At 34.8% G+C, this 19,219-nt stretch overlaps 1 long non-coding RNA gene across 1 annotated transcript; it reads right to left on the reverse strand.

Annotated features, from left to right (window-relative positions):
* Nucleotides 1-432: 432 nt before the first annotated feature.
* LOC137495559 (uncharacterized) lies at nt 433-16,177 on the reverse strand. The gene is made up of 3 exons (XR_011015429.2): nt 16,074-16,177; nt 3,498-3,663; nt 433-1,041 (listed from the first exon to the last, which is right to left on the reverse strand). It is a non-coding gene; the product is annotated as an uncharacterized lncRNA (long non-coding RNA).
* Nucleotides 16,178-19,219: the final 3,042 nt, after the last annotated feature.

Consider the following 19,219-nt stretch of genomic DNA (forward strand, 5'->3'; position numbering starts at 1 on the left):
AAAAAAAAATGTGGGATAAGTGAAGCGCCACAAATACTTTCTTGATGCACTGTAAGACTATATTATGTTATAAAGTTATATTTGCTATATTAAGTTATATAAGACTATATTTTGTTATATATTACATATAAATTATATATGACTATATTACGTTATCATTATATACATTGCTGTTCAGTGTTTAACCAAAGTTGTCGCAAACTACTTTGGGTCATGTGGGGGTGGTGTACGAGTGTTGGCAAGTTTGTTGGTTGGTTGGTGGGTTGGTCGGTTGATTAATTGACTTACATCTATGGGAACTCCCCGTAAATATAGCTGTACAAGCATGTGTGTCTATTTTTGTGTGATTTTTGTGACACATCAAGACAGAAATTTGTATTATGGGTATGACATGGGTATTACAAGAAGAAAGTGACTTATGAGGACAGAATGAACTTTTTCAGAAAGTAAAAGTGCACACAGTTTAATGTTTAACACGGTTTAAAACAGTTTGTACAGTACAAAATCAATGGAAACTTATTAAATGCACAAAAATTTGTGTGCGTGTGTGTGTGTGTGTGTGTTGAATCAGAATAGTCCATTTGTGTGAAAGGTACCCAGGTGCCACGGGACTGGTTCAATCTGGAGATTTTGCCACAGGCAGAGGTAGACCGACAGATGAGATGCCACCGTTTCTTCTGCCAGCACAGCACCATTCTCTCCCTCTAGATTCAGCTTTCTCAGATGCTTGTATCTCATAAATGAATTGATTAATAAAAGCTGTGATCCTGCTGTTTCTCTCTCTAATCCACTGAACTGACCTGCCCATCGGCACTATTTTTTTCGACCCCACAAAGTTTTAAGAGTTGGATCTCTTCTAAGCCTTCGGGGAGGATAGAGATTGGGAAAAACACAATGTTCCATCTCCAGGATCTTGGTTTTGATTTGAAGCGATGCCAGGTCAGGTCAAGCGTCCTCAGAAATACAGCTGGCCATGTTCAGGCTGGATGAGCAAATTGCAGGTATTTTCCTCTTGAGCCAACTGAAGTCCCAGAGGAGCTGCTGATGGTTTACAAGGGGGAAAGCATTTATAAGCATCACCAAAACCTGCTCATGTCTTTACAAAACAGATAAAAGAGGGATGTGGCTGATCCATGACTTTGATTTGACCTCTATATGCTACATAAAAATAAAATAAAATCTGATGGTTTTGAGAATTGAAAACACTGAATTGAGAATTCATATTAAATTTGATGGATGGATGGATAGATGGATGAGAGAACCATGAATGGATAGAAGGATGGGTTGATGGATGAGAGAACAATGGATGAACAGAACTATGGATATATTGATGGATGAGAAGTCAATGAATGAATGAATGGATGAGACAACAATGAATGAATGGATGGAACCATTAATGGACAGATGGATTACAGAAATATGGATGGATTGATGAATCAATGGATGATTGGATGGATAGATGGAGAAAAAACAATGGGTGATAGAAGGATGGATGAATGGATGAAAAAAAACAGATGACAGAATGATGAAAGGATAGATTTCATATATAGGATAGATAGACAGAAAGAACCTGAATGACAACATGATTGATGGATGGATGGATGGATAAATGCATGTATGATAAATTTAGCTATGACTGACAGATGGATAGACCTATAAATGGATTGACAGAATAATAGATGGAAGGATAGACAGAAAGAACTATGAATAGATGAATATGGATGGATGGATAAACATGGATGACCAGAAACATGGATGGATGGATAAATGCATGTATGATATATTTAGTTATGATTGACAGATGGATAGACCTATAGATGGATTGACAGAATAATGGATAGAAGGATAGACAGAAAGAACTATGAATAGATGAATATGGATGGATGGATAGATGGATGGATGGATGGATGGATGGATGGATGGATGGATGGATGGATGGATGGATGGATGGATGGATGGATGGATGGATGGATGGATGGATGGATGGATGGATGGAAAAAATATGGACAGATGACTGCATGCAAAGACAGATGGATGGACGTACAGACGGAGGGATGGGTGGATGGGTAGATGAACAGACAGACAAATGGAGGGCGGATGGACAGAATCATGGATGGAAGGATCGATGGAAAGAGCTATGGATGGATGTATGCAAGCATGTATGGATTTATGGAGGGATAGAGAGATATGGAAGAATGGATGGATGGAAGAAAAGAGTTATTGATGACAGAATTACAGATGGATAGAACCTAGAAGACAGAATGATGGATAAATGGATGGATCAACTTAAACATGGATGGCAGAATGATGGATGGATAGATGGTAAGAACTATGGAAGAACTATAGTTGACTGCATGCATAGATGGACGGATGGACAGAATAAAGGATGGACGGATGGATGGGAAGAAAAATGAAAGGATGTATACATGCATGGATGGATAAATGGACAGATATGGAAGGATGGATGAAAGAAAAGAACTATAGATGTGAGAATTATGGATGGATAGAACCTAGAGAAAAGAATGATGGATAAATGGATGGATGAATCAACAGAAACATGGATGGTAGAATGATGGATTGATAGATGGACCGAATAGTGGATGGAAGGATGGAAAGAACAATTCATCCATCTATTAAAGAACTATTCATCCATCCATGAAAGGATGGATGAAAAACTACGGATGGGTAACTGCATGCATGGATGGATAGATGGACAGAACTATGGATGGATGGATGAATGGACAGAAAAATAGATGAGAGGATGAATGGAAAGAACTATGGATGGATGGATGGATGCATGGATGGATAGATAGATCAACAGATATGGAAGGATGTATGGAAGCAAATAACTACAGACGACAGAATTATGGATGGATAGAACCTAGAAGACATTAAATGGATAAATAGACAAATGAATGAACAGAACCATGGATGACAAAAAGATGGATGGATGGATAAACAGAAACATAGATTGCAGAATAACGGATTGATGTATGGACAGAACAATGTATGTAAGGGTGGATGGAGAGAACTTTGAATGGATGAATGCATGCATGGAGGGATAGTCAGACAGAACAATGGATGGATGGATGGAAGGATGGATGGACGGACAGACAAATAAACCATTCATGGATTGATGGATGGAATGATGGATGAACAGAATAATGGATGGAAAGATTGATTGAAATAACTATGAATGAATGCAGATGGATGGACAGATGAACAGAACTTTAGATGGATGGACAAAATAATGGATGGAAGGATGGATGGAGAGAACTATGAATGGATGAATGGATGAATGCATGAATAAAGCATTTAAAAAGCATTCTAATTTGCTCTCCTTCATCTCCACATCATTTCTAGTTCTTTCTTATTACTGTATGTCTAGCAGTAAAATGGGACTCAATATAACCGGCTGCCGGATCAGTTCAAACTGTGCTTAAGCATAGAGTGAGCAAATTTTAAAAAGCACATAGCAGCTAAGATTCTTGTCGCACCTTCTTTAAATCTCCATCTCTGGCTGATTTCAGTGGCCTCTCGTGTTGATCTGCTCGGCTGATCGCTGATGGATGTCAGTCAGAGTTGCTCAGTCTGTGATGTGAGAGCAGGGTTAAGTTGTCCTTGTAGTTCAGTCTTATCTTCGCCTGCTTTGCTTCAGTCGGGCTGATAAGAGGAAGACAGTCGAACTGATAGAATCAAGGTTACTCAGAGATGGAGTTTCAGGCTCCTGTCTCAACAGCAATCTGATGGAGGTGTTAGCGTGTTTGGATCTGCTAATCTCGAGTAATTGCTGCACCTGTTTTGTATGTTTTAAAGCTTTTGCTGTATTCCTAAGGGACGTCTACACTAACAACTCACTCCCACTACCAGATTGGTATAATTGGTACCAATAATATGTATGATGTTGTGAAAATAGCAATCAGGAGAGTAAAAAGAGGAACAGTAATAAATTAGCATTTTTACGTTTGACATAATAATCCTGGACGAGCCCCCACAAATGTAGCCTTTCCAGTGTTACATCAAAGAGGAACAGTAATCGATTTGCATTCACACATGTTTGACATAATTATCCCGGACGAGCCCCTACAATTGTAGCCTTTCAGTGTTACACCAACAAGGGACAGTAAATCGATTTGCATTTTCACGTATGACATAATGATCCCGGACGAGCCCCCACAAATGTAGTCTTTACAGTGTTACACCAAAGAGAGACAGTAAATCGATTAGCATTTTCACGTATGACATAATGATCCCGGATGAGCCCCCACAAATGCAGCTTTTCCAGTGTTACAAAAAAGAGAAACAGTAATCAATTTGCATTTTCACATGTTTGACATAATTATCCCAAACGAACCCCCACAATTATAACCTTTCAGTATTACACCAAACATGGACAGTAATTGATTTGCATTTTCACATGTTTGGCATTATGATCCTGGACGAGCCCCCACAATAACAGCCTTTCCAGTGTTACACCAAACAGGGACAGTAAATCGATTTGCATTTTCACGTTTACAAAATTATCCTGGATGAGCCCCCACAATTGTAGCCTTTCCAGTGTTACACCAAAGAGGAACAGTAATCGATTTGCATTTTCAAATATTTGACATAATTATCCCGGACGAGCCCCCACAATTGTAGTCTTTCAGTGTTGCACCAAAGAGGGAAAGTTATTGATTTGCACTTTCACGTTTGACATAATGATCACGGACGAGCCCCCACAAATGTAGCCTTTCCAGTGTTGCACCAAAAAGGAACAGTAATCGATTTGTATTTTCAAGTTTGACATAAAGATCCCGGATGAGCCCCTACAAATGTAGTCTTAACAGTGTTACACCAAAGAGGGACAGTAAATCAATTAGAATTTTCACGTTTGACATAATTATCCCGGACGAGCCCCCACAAATGTAGCCTTTCCAGTGTTACACCAAAGAGGAACAGTAATAGATTTGCATTTTTGACGCTTAATGTCAATTTGATGTCATTCTGACCAATTAGATTTGTGTCCACTTTTTGTCTCCGCCTTCTTGACCTTATATGCTGTCTAGTGCTCTTGCTGTTCACTTTGCTGTCTATGAGAATGAACCAAGGTTATAATTGCACTAGACTGAATTATTTATATAAACCCCTTATGAATGAGATTTTCGCATAATAGGACCCCTTTAAAGAAGGTTTGATTGGAGAGAAGCAGTGAGTAAAAATTTCAAAGTGATAGTTAGAGTTTACTCCTAGAGAAGAGTATTGTGTGTAAGTTTTAATCTTTTTGGGACATAATGTAATGTTATTGTCATATGATCCCTGACGAGCCCCCATAAATGCAATAATTTGCATTTTCACACCTTTTTTGGCATAATGCTTGATGTCAATTTGAAGTCTTTCTCACCAATTACATTTGTGCCCACTTTCTTTCGCTCCGCCTTCTTGACCTTTTAAGGTATATAGTGCTTTTGCTGTTAACCTTGCTGTGTCTATGTGAATGAACAGAGGTTATAACTTGCGCCAGACCGAATTAATCATTCTATTTTATTGTTGTATTTGATCATATGATATAATAAACAATATTTCTTTTTAAATAGCACACTATTTCCTTTGTTTTGCCTTTTTTTCATTAACTAAAATGAAAAGTGAAATCAAATTGTTAGCTGAAGTCAAGCAGAAATAAAACAAATTACAACTTCACCTATCATAAATGCAGAGCAAAATACCTGCTATTATGTTGTCTCATTTTTGGCTTTTAACATAGCTAACTCTGGGAATGAATCATGCAGTAAAATACTGATAACTGACAGGCATCTGTTGGTTGACAAAAGTCATTGGCATTGGCTGAGAGGGATGTCCTGCTCTTCATAGTGCCCTTGGAAGTGAGCCAAACCGAGTAGCAATCAATCACAGTAACTTATTTACTGTTCAGAAATCCAGCTGACCTCACAAATGCACTGTTAATAATCTCAAGATTACACAAGTTAACGACAGATGTTAAATTGTGTTTAATGATGCCAGTGATGTTGTAATGGTTTGAGGCTGTGCTTTAAGATTTAAGCACACAATTAACTTCAAAGGCAGATTTTAGTATTTGGCCAAATACTGTCATCAATTTTTCTGCAGAAAACTGCACTGCCCCTGGTGTATGTCAAGGAGATTTTCCAAGATTTCACTCACCAGCTGGCCATATAAAGTTGAAGTCAGAATTATTAGCCTTCCTGAATTATTATACATATAAATAATGATAGAAAATGATTAAAAACTCTTGTTTGAGCTGATACTGTGTATGACAAGTGCTAAATAAAAGGTGAAAATCAGATATGATAGGTTTTTTGCGATTAAGGCAGTTAAACAATCACATTAAATCGGCCTAACAATCTGACCAGTCAGAGCAAAAAAAGCAGAGCAAGTTGTAAGAATCCACTTGTTAAGTGTGACGTCATGTGAAGTGGCTTCCGAGTCCAAGCGCTCTATTCAACTGTATGGGGAGACTCATGAAATGGTAATTATAAACGTTTACAAAGCAATTTAATACGTTCGTAAGTCACGATCGCATTATTTATGTCCATGCCTAATATCCGATGGCCAGAAAGTGATTCATTTTTTTATAAATTGTTAAAATTTAGGTATTTGTGATGCAGCAAGCCCAGCGACTGATGTGTGCATTGATGTGACTTTATATAAAAGTAACTTTAATGTGTGATATGAATCAAAAGAGATCATAAACAAATAATTTCGACTCAAATGAGTGGCTTAACACGCCACCACTTAACAAGCGGAGAGTGGAATTAAGAAAGACCAGTTTCTTAACCTAACTATTTCAGACACTGAAAGAAAGGACTGATACTTTATTAGATATTATAAGAATACAAATAAAAATCTGACCTCAGATGTAAACCTGTTGTAAGACATCAACAAAATAGCACAATTGAGGCACTTCAACAAACGAGCTGTTTGAACAGTCATTAAAACCAACTTTGTCATCATTTGTACTTGTAATTTGGAGACAATGCTTTTCTTTGTATCCACATTGATTACTGTGTTCTGTCATTAATGCCAATTGATTGCCTTCATGTCGGCTCAAGGTAACCTTTCCTTGTCAGCGTCTAATGAATTTTTTAAAACTGTCATCAGCTCCTTTCAGTGATACCGGTAAATATATGGAAAATTTTCGGAACGACTTTACCCGTAAAATTCAAAACAGTATACAAAACAGCGATGATGTTATGGAATTTTTCCGGAAAAGAGCATTCACACATCCATTCCAAAATACTGGTAAATTCTGACATCATTAACCAGAAATGAGCTCTAAACAGCTAAGCTTGTATTTGTAAACATTTGACTACATTACAAACTCTGTGGATGGATCAGGGTTGTGAACAACTTCGATGAAAACATATAGAAAAACACTTTCGCATGTCGAGATGTACATAATATGTGTGTGTGCTGGTGCTCATGGGCTGTTTCATGGGCACATGCAAAGTTTGAAGGTAAACAAACAGCGAAGTATCTTATCGATAATTATTTACACGGTTGGCATTAAGGTGAACATATAAACGTGATCTGACTAATTTCTAGCAGCTAAATGTGTCTGAAAAAATATTCAAAGGCTTTTATTCTCATAAACCATGCGGACGTGAATGCGTCTGACTGTTTTGATTGGCTAAAGCAGACGTCTCATGTCAGCACGTTCTAGACGTGCATGCGCTCTTTCCGTAAATGTTCCTTCTGCGTTCACACAAAGTAGCATTCCAGTAAATTACCGGTAATGTTATAACTTCTCTTTCTGCAAAATAGCCAGAACGAATTTACCGGTATTTTCAAAAAGGGCCTGTTCACACATACAACCTTTCCGGAAAATTACCGGCAATTTTCCGGAAAGCTCTGTATGTGTGAAAGGGGCCAATGACATGAGAACCTTGGTTTTGTGTTTTAATTCAATTAGAAAAAAATGTGCATGCTCTTACTGTATATTACAAATATCTATCATTTTAGCCTGGATTTACAGATACATATAAATAAAGACATATTAACACTGTTAAAAAGGCAGCATCTTTTAATTTCATTTAGAAGAATTTTAGCATCCAATGTTGCAGATTTTAGGCAGTGTAAAGTGTTTTACTGGCAAAACCAGAATAAAATGTCATAAGCTCAGTGACAGATGATATATTTTAATGATGTAGAAAATGATCAATGATAAAAGCATGTCAAAGCATTAATATGTATTACATCAAATCAATTAATAAAGTTCACCCAAAAATTAAGTATGCAGTATGTAAGTTTGACACCCAGTGATGGAACTAGATATTGCATGCCTGATTCAAAACAAACGCAAGCGCAGGTTGCCAGATTAATGACATCAACAGAAGAGAGCCTGACTATTAAGCCTAATGGCTGATTTAATTTGTATTCTAAATAAAAGAAACTGCAATAATAATGTTAAAGAGGTTTAATATGTATTAATTGTATTATAAACCTTACCCTTACGGTGAGGTGCAGTAAGTGCACTATCCTGTGCTTCTGAATGGCTGTATTTAAATTTGTTTGTATTTACAGTTGTCTTTTTGTTTTGTCTAGTGCAAACAGTCAAATTGCTTATCACTGCAAATCTCAATGCGTGGCATGTTGTTAGGACACTGGGTTACAATGTAACCTGCTCACTTGGTGTTTACGTTCATATTATTGATGTTATTTGTTGATTAATAACCACCTCATGTGGAACTCTGAATCAGCGTCTCATTTCGAAGTCTGCTACTGTCCACCAGAGGTTGCATTTCAGTCACAGACGCATGCTTTCAGAGCCTTCCTGACTGATTGATTCTAATACACGGTTTTACAACAAGACAGCTGAACACAAATTAAAATATGGAAGAATGTTGGAAAAAAACAACCATTGTCATACACAGAATTATTTGTTTCTACTATGAATGTCAATGGATGTTTTCTTACACAACATTCATCAGAATGTCTTGCTTAGTGTTCAACAAAAGAAAGACATTCAATCAAACACTTGTGGGAAAGGAAAGAGTAAAGCAATTTCCATTTTTAGGTGAGCTATACCTTTAACTTAAGTAGTAAAATGCTTACAAACTAGATGATAATAATAGACATGGTTCTTGAAAACCAAATAATACTTTTAAAATGATTTATGAAGACTCATGTGACATTTTAGACTGGAGAAATCATGCTGAAATTTATATTTTGCCTCTCAGGAATGCACTTATAATAACAATTTTAAAAAAATTATTACAATAATTCCCTGCATTTCTGAACAAATAAACAAAGCATTGGAAAGTACAATAGACTTTGTTTTAATCTTATTGACTTCAAACGTCTGAGAATATACAAAACCCTGTTATAATCTGAAATCAGAGGCTCATCCTTCGACAACAGCATCTCTAATTCCATCCTCTCAGCTGAATCATAAAGATGTAATCGTTTCAATAAATGACACTAAATGTTTAGGTTTATTGCCACACACAATGGCATCTGCTAATGAAAGAAAGCGCATTTGAGGGAAACATTGTCATCTTACAGTAGTTCACTAATGTTTTAACACCCACTGCATGATCCCATCAAAGGTTCGAAGCTCTAGACTGTATCATTACACCCACAAAGACATTGACTCTCACTCTTAAACCCTGTGTATGGAGTTACTTGAGATTTGTAGCTGTAATTCACAGCAAGTACCATCATTTCTCCAGCACAAATTGCCAATGACTTATCATTCAAGGTTAATCTCAACCTGGGTTAGTCGTTTTTATGGATCAATATGAATGGGGTAATTTTATAAATGTAGCTTCAGATCAGATTTAGCACAAACCATAAAAAAAATAATAATAAATGTCAATTTTAGACAGAAGTACAGCTTGACTTTCAATAATTCAGCACATGTATGGTTAAAGATATAGTTCCTAAAAGAGACAGATAACTCAAAAGTGATAATTATTTCACTTTACTAGTGAGAAACTTTCTTCTGTTAAACATGAAACATTTTTGGCCTATCTATGCCTTTAGCATTTTACCCAGGGGCCCACCTGTCTCCATAGACTTGTAGTCTGGGCCCCAGAGGGCCCCCTTGCCCTTTTAATTCTATTTTTTTTTACACAAGTTCACATTGTATATCTATTGTTTCCATTGTATTTCCTTGTACAACTGTTAAAGCTTTTAAAATAAAAGCCTGAACCATGTTGTTTGGTTGTTGTTTTAATTTTATTTTGCTTTTTATTTTAGAGGGTTAAGTAATTTAGCTGTTTTTTCATTGATAGTTTTTATATAGTCTATAAACAATATTTTGCCTATTTAGCTATTTTAGTTTTGTTGGTGAGATGAAATAGGCTTAAGACTTACATTACCAAATATTATAATAATGAAAAAAATAACATTTTAATATATCCTCTTAATTTGTACTAACAAATATTTACACAGACGCACACACATACATACATACATATACACTCACCGGCCACTTTATTGGGTACACCTGTCCAACTGCTCGTTAACGCAAACAATTCTAATCAGCCAATCACACGGCAGCAACTCAATCTATTTAGTCATGTAGACATGGTCAAGACGATCTGCTGCAGTTCAAACTGAGCATCAGAATGGGGAAGAATGGGGATTTAAGTAACTTTGAACGTGGCATGGTGGTTGGTGCCAGAAAAGGCTGGTCGGAGTATTTCAGAAACTGCCGATCTACTGGAATTTAACGCACAACCATCTCTAGGGTTTACAGAGAATGGTCTAAATAAGTGAAAATATACAGTGAGCGGCAGTTCTGTGGGCACAAATGGCTTGTTGATGCCAGAGGTCAGAGGAGAATAGCCAGACTGGTTTGAGCAGATAGAAAGGGGGGTCAGAATTTGGCGTCAACAACATAAAAGCATGAATCCATCCTGCCTTGTATCAACAGTTCAGGCTGCTGGTGTAATGGTGTAGGGGATATTTTCGTGGCACACTCTGGGCCCATTAGTACCAACTGAACAGTGTCAACGCCACAGCCTACCTGAGTATTGATGCTGACCATGTCCATCCCTTTATGACCACAGTGTACCCATCTTCTGATGGCTACTTCCAGCAGAATAACCCGCCATGTCATAAAGCATGAATCATCTCAGACTGGTTTCTTGAACATGACATGCATATATAAAAGTTAAAATTATGTCTAAATTTACTTAATAATAATGTTTGATTCATTTATTAATTTCAAAGAAAATGTTGGTGCTCTTACATAAGTCCTACAGGTTCTTATGCAAATGACAGACACGCATAATTCAATCTGCATGAAATATTAAACAGAATTCCTCCATTATCTACGAGAACAATAAGTACAAAGGCTGTTTTGTTTCTGCCATCCGACTAAAGTCAGTAAATGTGAATGTTTGACCCTGAGGTCAGAACACTCTGTATCCAATCCTGCATTTTATATTCCACTGCGGTGCATCGCTCCAAAGAGCAGATAATATGACAAACACTTTAACAGTCATCTTATCTTCAAGTTTTACAAAGCTGTGAAAATTTGGGCTGTTACTTTACCCCTCGTTTTTGATTTTCAAGGCCACAAACACATCCATCTAACACGGCTAAAAGAGATAGAAGACAGAGTCAGGGACATAACAAAAGTGTTCTGTTAATTTGTAAAGGTGTCATGATGGTGTGTTTAGAGCAAACGGTAAAAGGAGAAAAACACTGAAAAATAAACCATCAAAGAGAACCTTTGACGCACCATTTTCTCTCTCAGACGCAAGCAGGAGTAGTTTTCTACCGTCCAAAGTCCAGATAATTGAACACTAAATCTGTTATGAGAGTACAAATATAGTGATGCTAGTTTTTTCACAACACAGTTTGTGCTTTTTCTTATGCTGGTTTAATTGAGATAATTTATTTTTGGATTTATGCATATTTGAGCTTTGAACTTTAGTACAATTTTAATACAGAAGCTTAACAAAACATATTAAGTAGAACATTTGACTATAATATCAATAAAGCTGTTTTTATTTTATCTGTGGGGGAAAAGGAATTTATTTTTATGTGTCTTTATTTTTATTTTAAAAAAAATTAGACTAACAACAGATTAATAAATGTTTTTCTTTTGTATGATACCATATATTAACCAAAAATACTTATTTTTTAATGTGTTGCAGATTTCTTAGAAAGAACTGTTGACAAGAGGGAAATAGCAGAATAAGAATAAATATAGTGTGGGGGCCTTGCTCCAGACTTCTGTCTGTGCTTGTAAAAGTTGTGAAATATATTGAAGATGCACTTAACTGTTCAGTTTTGGTATGCAGAGAAGAGTTGTAGAAAGAGGAAGTATGTTTGGGTGTAGGGTTGTAACAATATACCGGTATGACGGTTTACCACGATTTGAACGTGCACGATTATCATACCATGAACAATTGCATATCAACGGTTTTAACCCTTAAAGACCGAGACAGCCGCCCGCGGCTAAAAATAAGTATTGCTCTTAAATGTTTAATAACTTTTGATCCGCTGATCTGATTCATACAATTCAAAGATTGGCATAAAGAAGAGAATCTCAGCTTTCCAGTGCTGTATCACATAACATTCGCGGACTTTCAGAGGCTCCGGAATCAGTGCGGTTACGTCATCAACATTTGACAACGCTGATTTGACAAAGAAACGCTCGTCACTGTGTCTCCGGACAAATTAGACATGATACATTGATGCATTATCCCTCCTCCATGCCCAGATTGGTTCAAACTCGCTATATCACAACCAATAAGCATAGGTTTCGCTTTTGTTTGTGGACCAAGCTTTTTAAACAACACGGAATGAGAGATAGGCATACATTTATGCGCGGCTAAATAAAACGCAAAAAAAAAAAGATTTGCATGAAATAATTCTCATACTAAGTACTTTTGCATGCACAGCAGCACAGAAACATGACAAAACAGTGACACAGCAAAGACGAACTGCTGCTCTTGCTGTTTTCAAAAGACGCAAATGAAGGTGCAGCTGTTTGTCTGCATTGCAGACAACCATATCCATATCCATAGACAACCATATCCATGCTGGCACATAAAACCTAAGGATGTTCCATATTGAATCTAGTTTCGTTATGTAACTATTTATAGTATAGTAAATATTTATATCTATTTTTTACTGAGGATTTGCACCATGTTTATTTGGACTTTATTTGGACTTTGACACATTATTTATTATTTTCTTATTTTTATTTGTTCATTGTAAGTGGTGTTGTTTATAGTAACTAAAAATATATTATTTGGAAAAAGTCAAATTTGCTTCACTGTTCTATTATTTTGTAACATTTGTAACATACCGTATACCGCGAAACCGTCAAACCGTGGTATTGTTTTAGACGATTATCATACCGTGAAAAATTCATACCGTTACAACCCTATTTGGGTGCAAGAGCTAAAAGACTGCAGAATGACTGACAAGTGACGTTGCACCAAAACTCCACCTATTAATATCAGTTGTATATATATGCTGGAGTCTGGGAAATGTAAGTTAGTTGCGAACCTCCTGAATGTAATTCTCGTATTGCATTAGGGTAATGTAACCAAGAGCTCTGTTCCCGAATTATTCACTTCTATCTAATAAATTACTAATATTTTTGACATTGAAAAAAGTCTCTACTGGCCTTTTTAATGAACACGCATGGAATTGGCAAGATATTCCAACAGATCAAATATGCCGCAAATCTGTAATATTATGAAATGCTATTGCAATTAACTGATTACTTCATTTCTTTCGTGAGAAGCTGAATGTTCAGCATTTTCTGTCTTCAATGTAAAATGATCTTTCATAAGTAATTTTAATATGCAGATTTGCTCAAAAAAGGTTTAAATATATTTTATTATTATTATTATTATTGCTACTATTGTTATTATTTTATTATTACTGTTATTATTATTAATATTATTGTTTCTAATATTATTATTATTGCATTTATTATTATTATTATTATTATATCACTATTAATATTGATATTATTATTATTGATGTTACTATTAATATTATTATTGCTATTATAATTATTTTGCTATTATTATTATTAATGCTATTATAATTATTACTTTTATTATTTTTGCAATTGTTTATTATTCATATTCATATTATTATTATTATTGCTGTTAATATTAATATTATTATTGTTTTTGTTATTGCTATTTTAATAATTTTGCAATTTTTATTATTATTACAATTATTACTATTACTATTTTTTGCTATTGTTATTATTGTTGCTATTATTATTATTATTAGTAGTAGTAGTAGTAGTTGTAGCAGCAGTAATAGTAGTATGCTATTATAAGCACTATTATTGTTATTATTATTATTATTGTTGCTATTATAATTATTACTATTATTTTTTTGCTATTGTTGTTGTATTTATTAGTATTATTAATATTAATATTACTGTTGAATACAGATATCCTGTTTTTTATCTTAATGGAAAAGTGATACGTTTATTTGTATAATTATCTGCAAATAAAAGTTAAAATGAACATATTTTTTATTCAAGTTTATTTGTATAGCACTTTTCACAAAAAATTATTGTTTCAAAGCAGCTGTACAAAAGGTTATTACAGTCAAATTTGGAAAAGTTAGGGTTGTTAGTTACCATAACTTTATTAGCTATTGGTAACTTTAACTAATTAACTAGTAACTAATGGCTTTTAACAGTTAAAGTTAGTATATATAAACATTGTTAACCTGCAGTTATATAGTATATAGGTGATGTCTACGTGAACATATCTGTAATAAAAAATATTTTGCTACGTTATAAACTTATTCACTGTCACTTCCAATTAATGTATTGTGTCCTTACCAAAAAAAAAAAAGGTCTTGATTTCCCTGTCTCCAAACTTTTGGATGGTTGTGTACATGATTTATTCAGAGCACACAGGTCTGTCTCTTACACAGAAATTGCACAACATCAAAAGCTGATTGTTTCTCTAGATTTCAGTGCAATCTCATCATCTATTTAAATGACTGCAGCAGCGTCCCAATATCCTACGGCGTCTTTTTTTTTGGGACTGACATCAGGTGAACTATATTTCTATTGGAAAAAAATACTTTAAAAATAATAATAAATCTTATCAAATAGCACTGGATTTCATCTTCAAAATGTAATGCATTTCTTTTGTTTATACAAAAATATATAACGTATTTAACATTAAAGTTTGCAATATAAAATTATGCACATTTAAAGCACAAAAATTGAATGAGGTCAGGTTCAAAATTAGGTTCTTCTTTGTTTCATTTTTAAAATGAGTTTTTTATTTGTTAGTTAGTTTTTTTATGCTTTTGCGTGAGATGCTAATGGTGTAATCTGATTCAATGATCAATGGTAAGCTAAGCTAAGAGTGCTCCCGCCAGACATGGAGATCAGCTGAATCCATTCAAAAGTAGTAAAACTCAACTGTGCAAAGAGATAGTTCACCCAAAAATAAAAAAAATCACTCACCGTTCCAAAACTTTGGAAAATCTTTTTTCTGTTGAATAAAAAAATATTAAATAAAATATTACATAAATTATATATTATATATAATTTAGTTATTTTGAAAAATTTTACAATCCTGGAACCATAATTCAACAGAAGAAACTCGAACAGGTTTGTGAAAAGCAAAGGAGTAAATGATGACATAATTTTACATTTTGAGTGAACTGTCCATTTTAAATCCAGAGGAGCTGTAAAATTTGAATATTTTCACACACTGAAAAAAAAATTCATTACTAATTTTTCTTTTAAGGTAAGTGGTTGCAAACAATTTATATTGGCTGATATTAAACAGTAAATTTAATACTAAAGATACTAAATTTAATTTGTATAAATTTGTTTAAACAAACAGAGTAAAGTTTACCTATTTTGCTCACTAGATTTGTTGTGAATAAAGGCTAAACTATAATTAAACTTGACAAAAGAGAGTGTTAGAGATGTATTGCGTTGTATTTTGAAGCTTAATGTCAAAGAAAACAGCCAGGACATCAACCTCAGTTGAGCGGAGCGATTTGACACAGCAGTTTACACGTGTTTGTTAAAACATACGCATCAAATTTCGCAGTAAACACTATTAATTAACAAAAGATGTAACTAAACATACCTTATGCATATTCGGAGTGAAGAATAATGAATGTGTCATCTGTAAATCTTGCATTTTGTGTCCTGGGGCCAGTTTGGTGCAGTCGTTGCCCAGTGACGCACAGTAAAAAAATTGGCGCTCGCGTTTTCAAAATAAAAGTCCCACATTCCTAGTAAGTGAAATATACACTAAAAATTACTAAGGGAGGAAAATTATCACTGTTGTTGTATCACTGGAAAACGTTTTGTTTATCAAACGTAGTCTGAGGCGTGCATTTGTAACAGTGGTAGTAGAGAATGAGTCATTTTGATGAATGACATGAAATTAAGATTGTAAATATGATTAATGGTTTGATGGCCCCATTGGTTAAAATATGCAGGCGTTTTCTTGCATTGCAATGCTCCACTGAGTGCATTGTGTCTGACATTGCATCTCTGAAAGATGCAATCTCAGCTTGCATCATAAAGGCTGCATCCAGATACTGTTGAGTTCAGCAGAAAATGACTGATGCTACAGTTAAGCGTGCTTAAATCATAGGAATAAAAAAAAAACTTATGATTAAAGTGTATAACATAATTATTTTTGGGTATATAAAACTAATTAAGTGGTCAACAAATGTTTAATGCTTTTGATACATTTTATATAGTGGATTTGAAATATTATCGAGCTTTGGGTCTCTCATAGTAAAAATTGTATGTTGCTGTCATGGCATTGTATTATGGAATGACTCAAGACCATTCTTAAAGTGACAGTGTTGTTGTTTTTTTATGTCTTTTGTTTATTTCAGTTTTGGCTGCAGTATTTTCCCTTTTTAAATGATGTTGTTTGATTTGTTTCATTATAGTCTTTAGAAGATTTTGTTTTGTTAAAATGTAAAAAAAAAAAAAAGTTCAGCAAAAAAGGAGTGATGCTGCAACAGTTTTGTCTGCAGTATTTTGCCCTGTGTTCGTGATGTGATGTTATTTGATTTGTTTTACAGAAAGGTATTTAAAGTATATTCTTTATTTTTTTTTTTTTTTTGTTTTGTTTAAAAGTAAAAACAAAATGAGAGTTCAGCAAAAAAGGACTGGTACTGCTACAGTTTTTTCTGCAGTATTTTTACCCTGTGTTTCATGTGATGTGAATTGATTTTCTGAATAAAGAAACACTGACATTTTTGAAAGGTGTCGTTGCTTTGACTTGGTGATGATTGCGAAAAACACAATGCAGAGGTCAGCTATCGTTACATATATTAATGATTTCAGAGCTTTTTTATGATCTCAGATGCTGCTCGTCAAGTATGGATGAATGACCTAAAGTTGGCGTACATGCAAATGAGTAGGGCATGGCCCGTGAGTCTCGTCACAGTTTGTTTTCTTCTGATTGGCCCGTTGTCCACTGTAATTTTACACTCGTGGAATTTACATAAAAACAAGGAAACAGTTGTGTCTGAGGCTAACAGTATGCCTATTTCCATATACTGATCTTTTATTATTCTACTACACCTCCGTATACCCAGAATTTCATTATATGGCACCTTTAAATTCAGCTCATATTAATTCTTTGCAACCACCTATAAAATATAGTGATTCAGGGTTTTTTTAAGAGTAGGATAATTTTACAGCCTACAAAATATCACCTCACCTTTAAAACAAAACAACAACAAAAAATTCATGTAAAAAAAAAATATGTGTGTGTTGCTTAGTTTGACAAAATAATAATAAGACAATATTGACAAACCCTGGTTGGACGGTCTGACAGGTCGGATAAAATATCAGCTCAGGAGATAACAGATCAGATGACACCTGGACAGGTGGGAATTTTGCGACACCACCTCTATATAGCCAACCTGTTTGATAAGTCTATCTAACCTCTCCACACAGATCAATATGAAGGGTTTATCAGGCGGTTTGGGATTTGAATGAGGGCTCATTGGCGTCTGAAGTCTCTTTATATTCCTGCTGTGTTCCAGATAGACACTCTCTTAATGAGGGATCGAGGCTGATGCATCAGGATTCTCCGGCGCTTAAAGAAGAAAAAAAGACGGAGCTGATTAGCGGTCACGCAGGCTGAGGATCGCACAGTCTATATTTGATATCTCCTCATTACAGCACTATGGGATTATGAAATAGCATGAAAATATTGAGCCTGGGTCTATAGATAGACGATCAAATGCAGGATCCACAGGTACAGTTCCCAAATTAACTGCAGCCGAGCTGTTCTCTCAGTCTATAAGATATTGATTTTGGATAGAAAAATCAAGGTTATGAAGAATTTTTTTTTTTTGGCATTGCAGTGAAAAGAAGTTGTGACGTTGGCATCAGAGAAAACAAGATGCTCTTTTGTCTGGTAGTTCATGAACCACATGATGATGTCTCTAAATAAACTTAGATATATACTGTAGGACACACTTAGGCTCTGTTTACAACTGATAGTATTATTACAGAGCTGATATGTAAGCAAATGAAAGTTATAAATACACAGCAGGGAAAATAAGTATTAAACGCGTCACCATTTTTCTCAGAAAACATATTTCTAAAAGTGCCGTAGACTTGAAATTTTCACCAAATGTTGATAACAACCAAAGAAATGCATTTATAAAATAAAAATGAAATGACACAGAAACAGTATTGAACACATGAATAAAGGGAGGTGTAGAAAGGTGGACATTTCAGCAAGAAAATGATCTGAAACACAGCCAAGGAAACCCTTTTCAATGCTTTCAGAGAAAGAAAATTAAGCTGTAGAATGGAACAATTGTCTCACTTTTCCAATTCCATGTCAACAGCTTCTTTAGAAATATTAGGACCTGTTCAATATTCCCCGCTGCACATGTAGGAATATTTTTGATTTGGTAGAAATTATGAATATGAACATAAAAGGAATGAACTTTGCACTTTTTTGTGCATTGTAAAAAATGATTAGTTGACTTTACTCCAAATAAGTGAGTAAACTTGTTGCTTTCAAATTGATTAGTTGACTTTACCTCAGATAAGTAAGTAAACCGGTTGCTTTCGAGACGGTTAATTGACTTTATCTCCAATAACTTGGTAAACCTGTTGCTTTTGAGACGATTAGTAGACTTTACTTCAAATGAGTAAACCTGTTGCTTTCAAGATGATTAATTGACTTTACTTCAAATAAGTGGGTAAACCAGTAACTTTCGAGATGATTAGTTGACTTTACTT

This window comes from Danio rerio, chromosome 5, assembly GCF_049306965.1.
Source record: "Danio rerio strain Tuebingen ecotype United States chromosome 5, GRCz12tu, whole genome shotgun sequence".
In the NCBI taxonomy this organism is placed as follows: domain Eukaryota; kingdom Metazoa; phylum Chordata; class Actinopteri; order Cypriniformes; family Danionidae; genus Danio; species Danio rerio.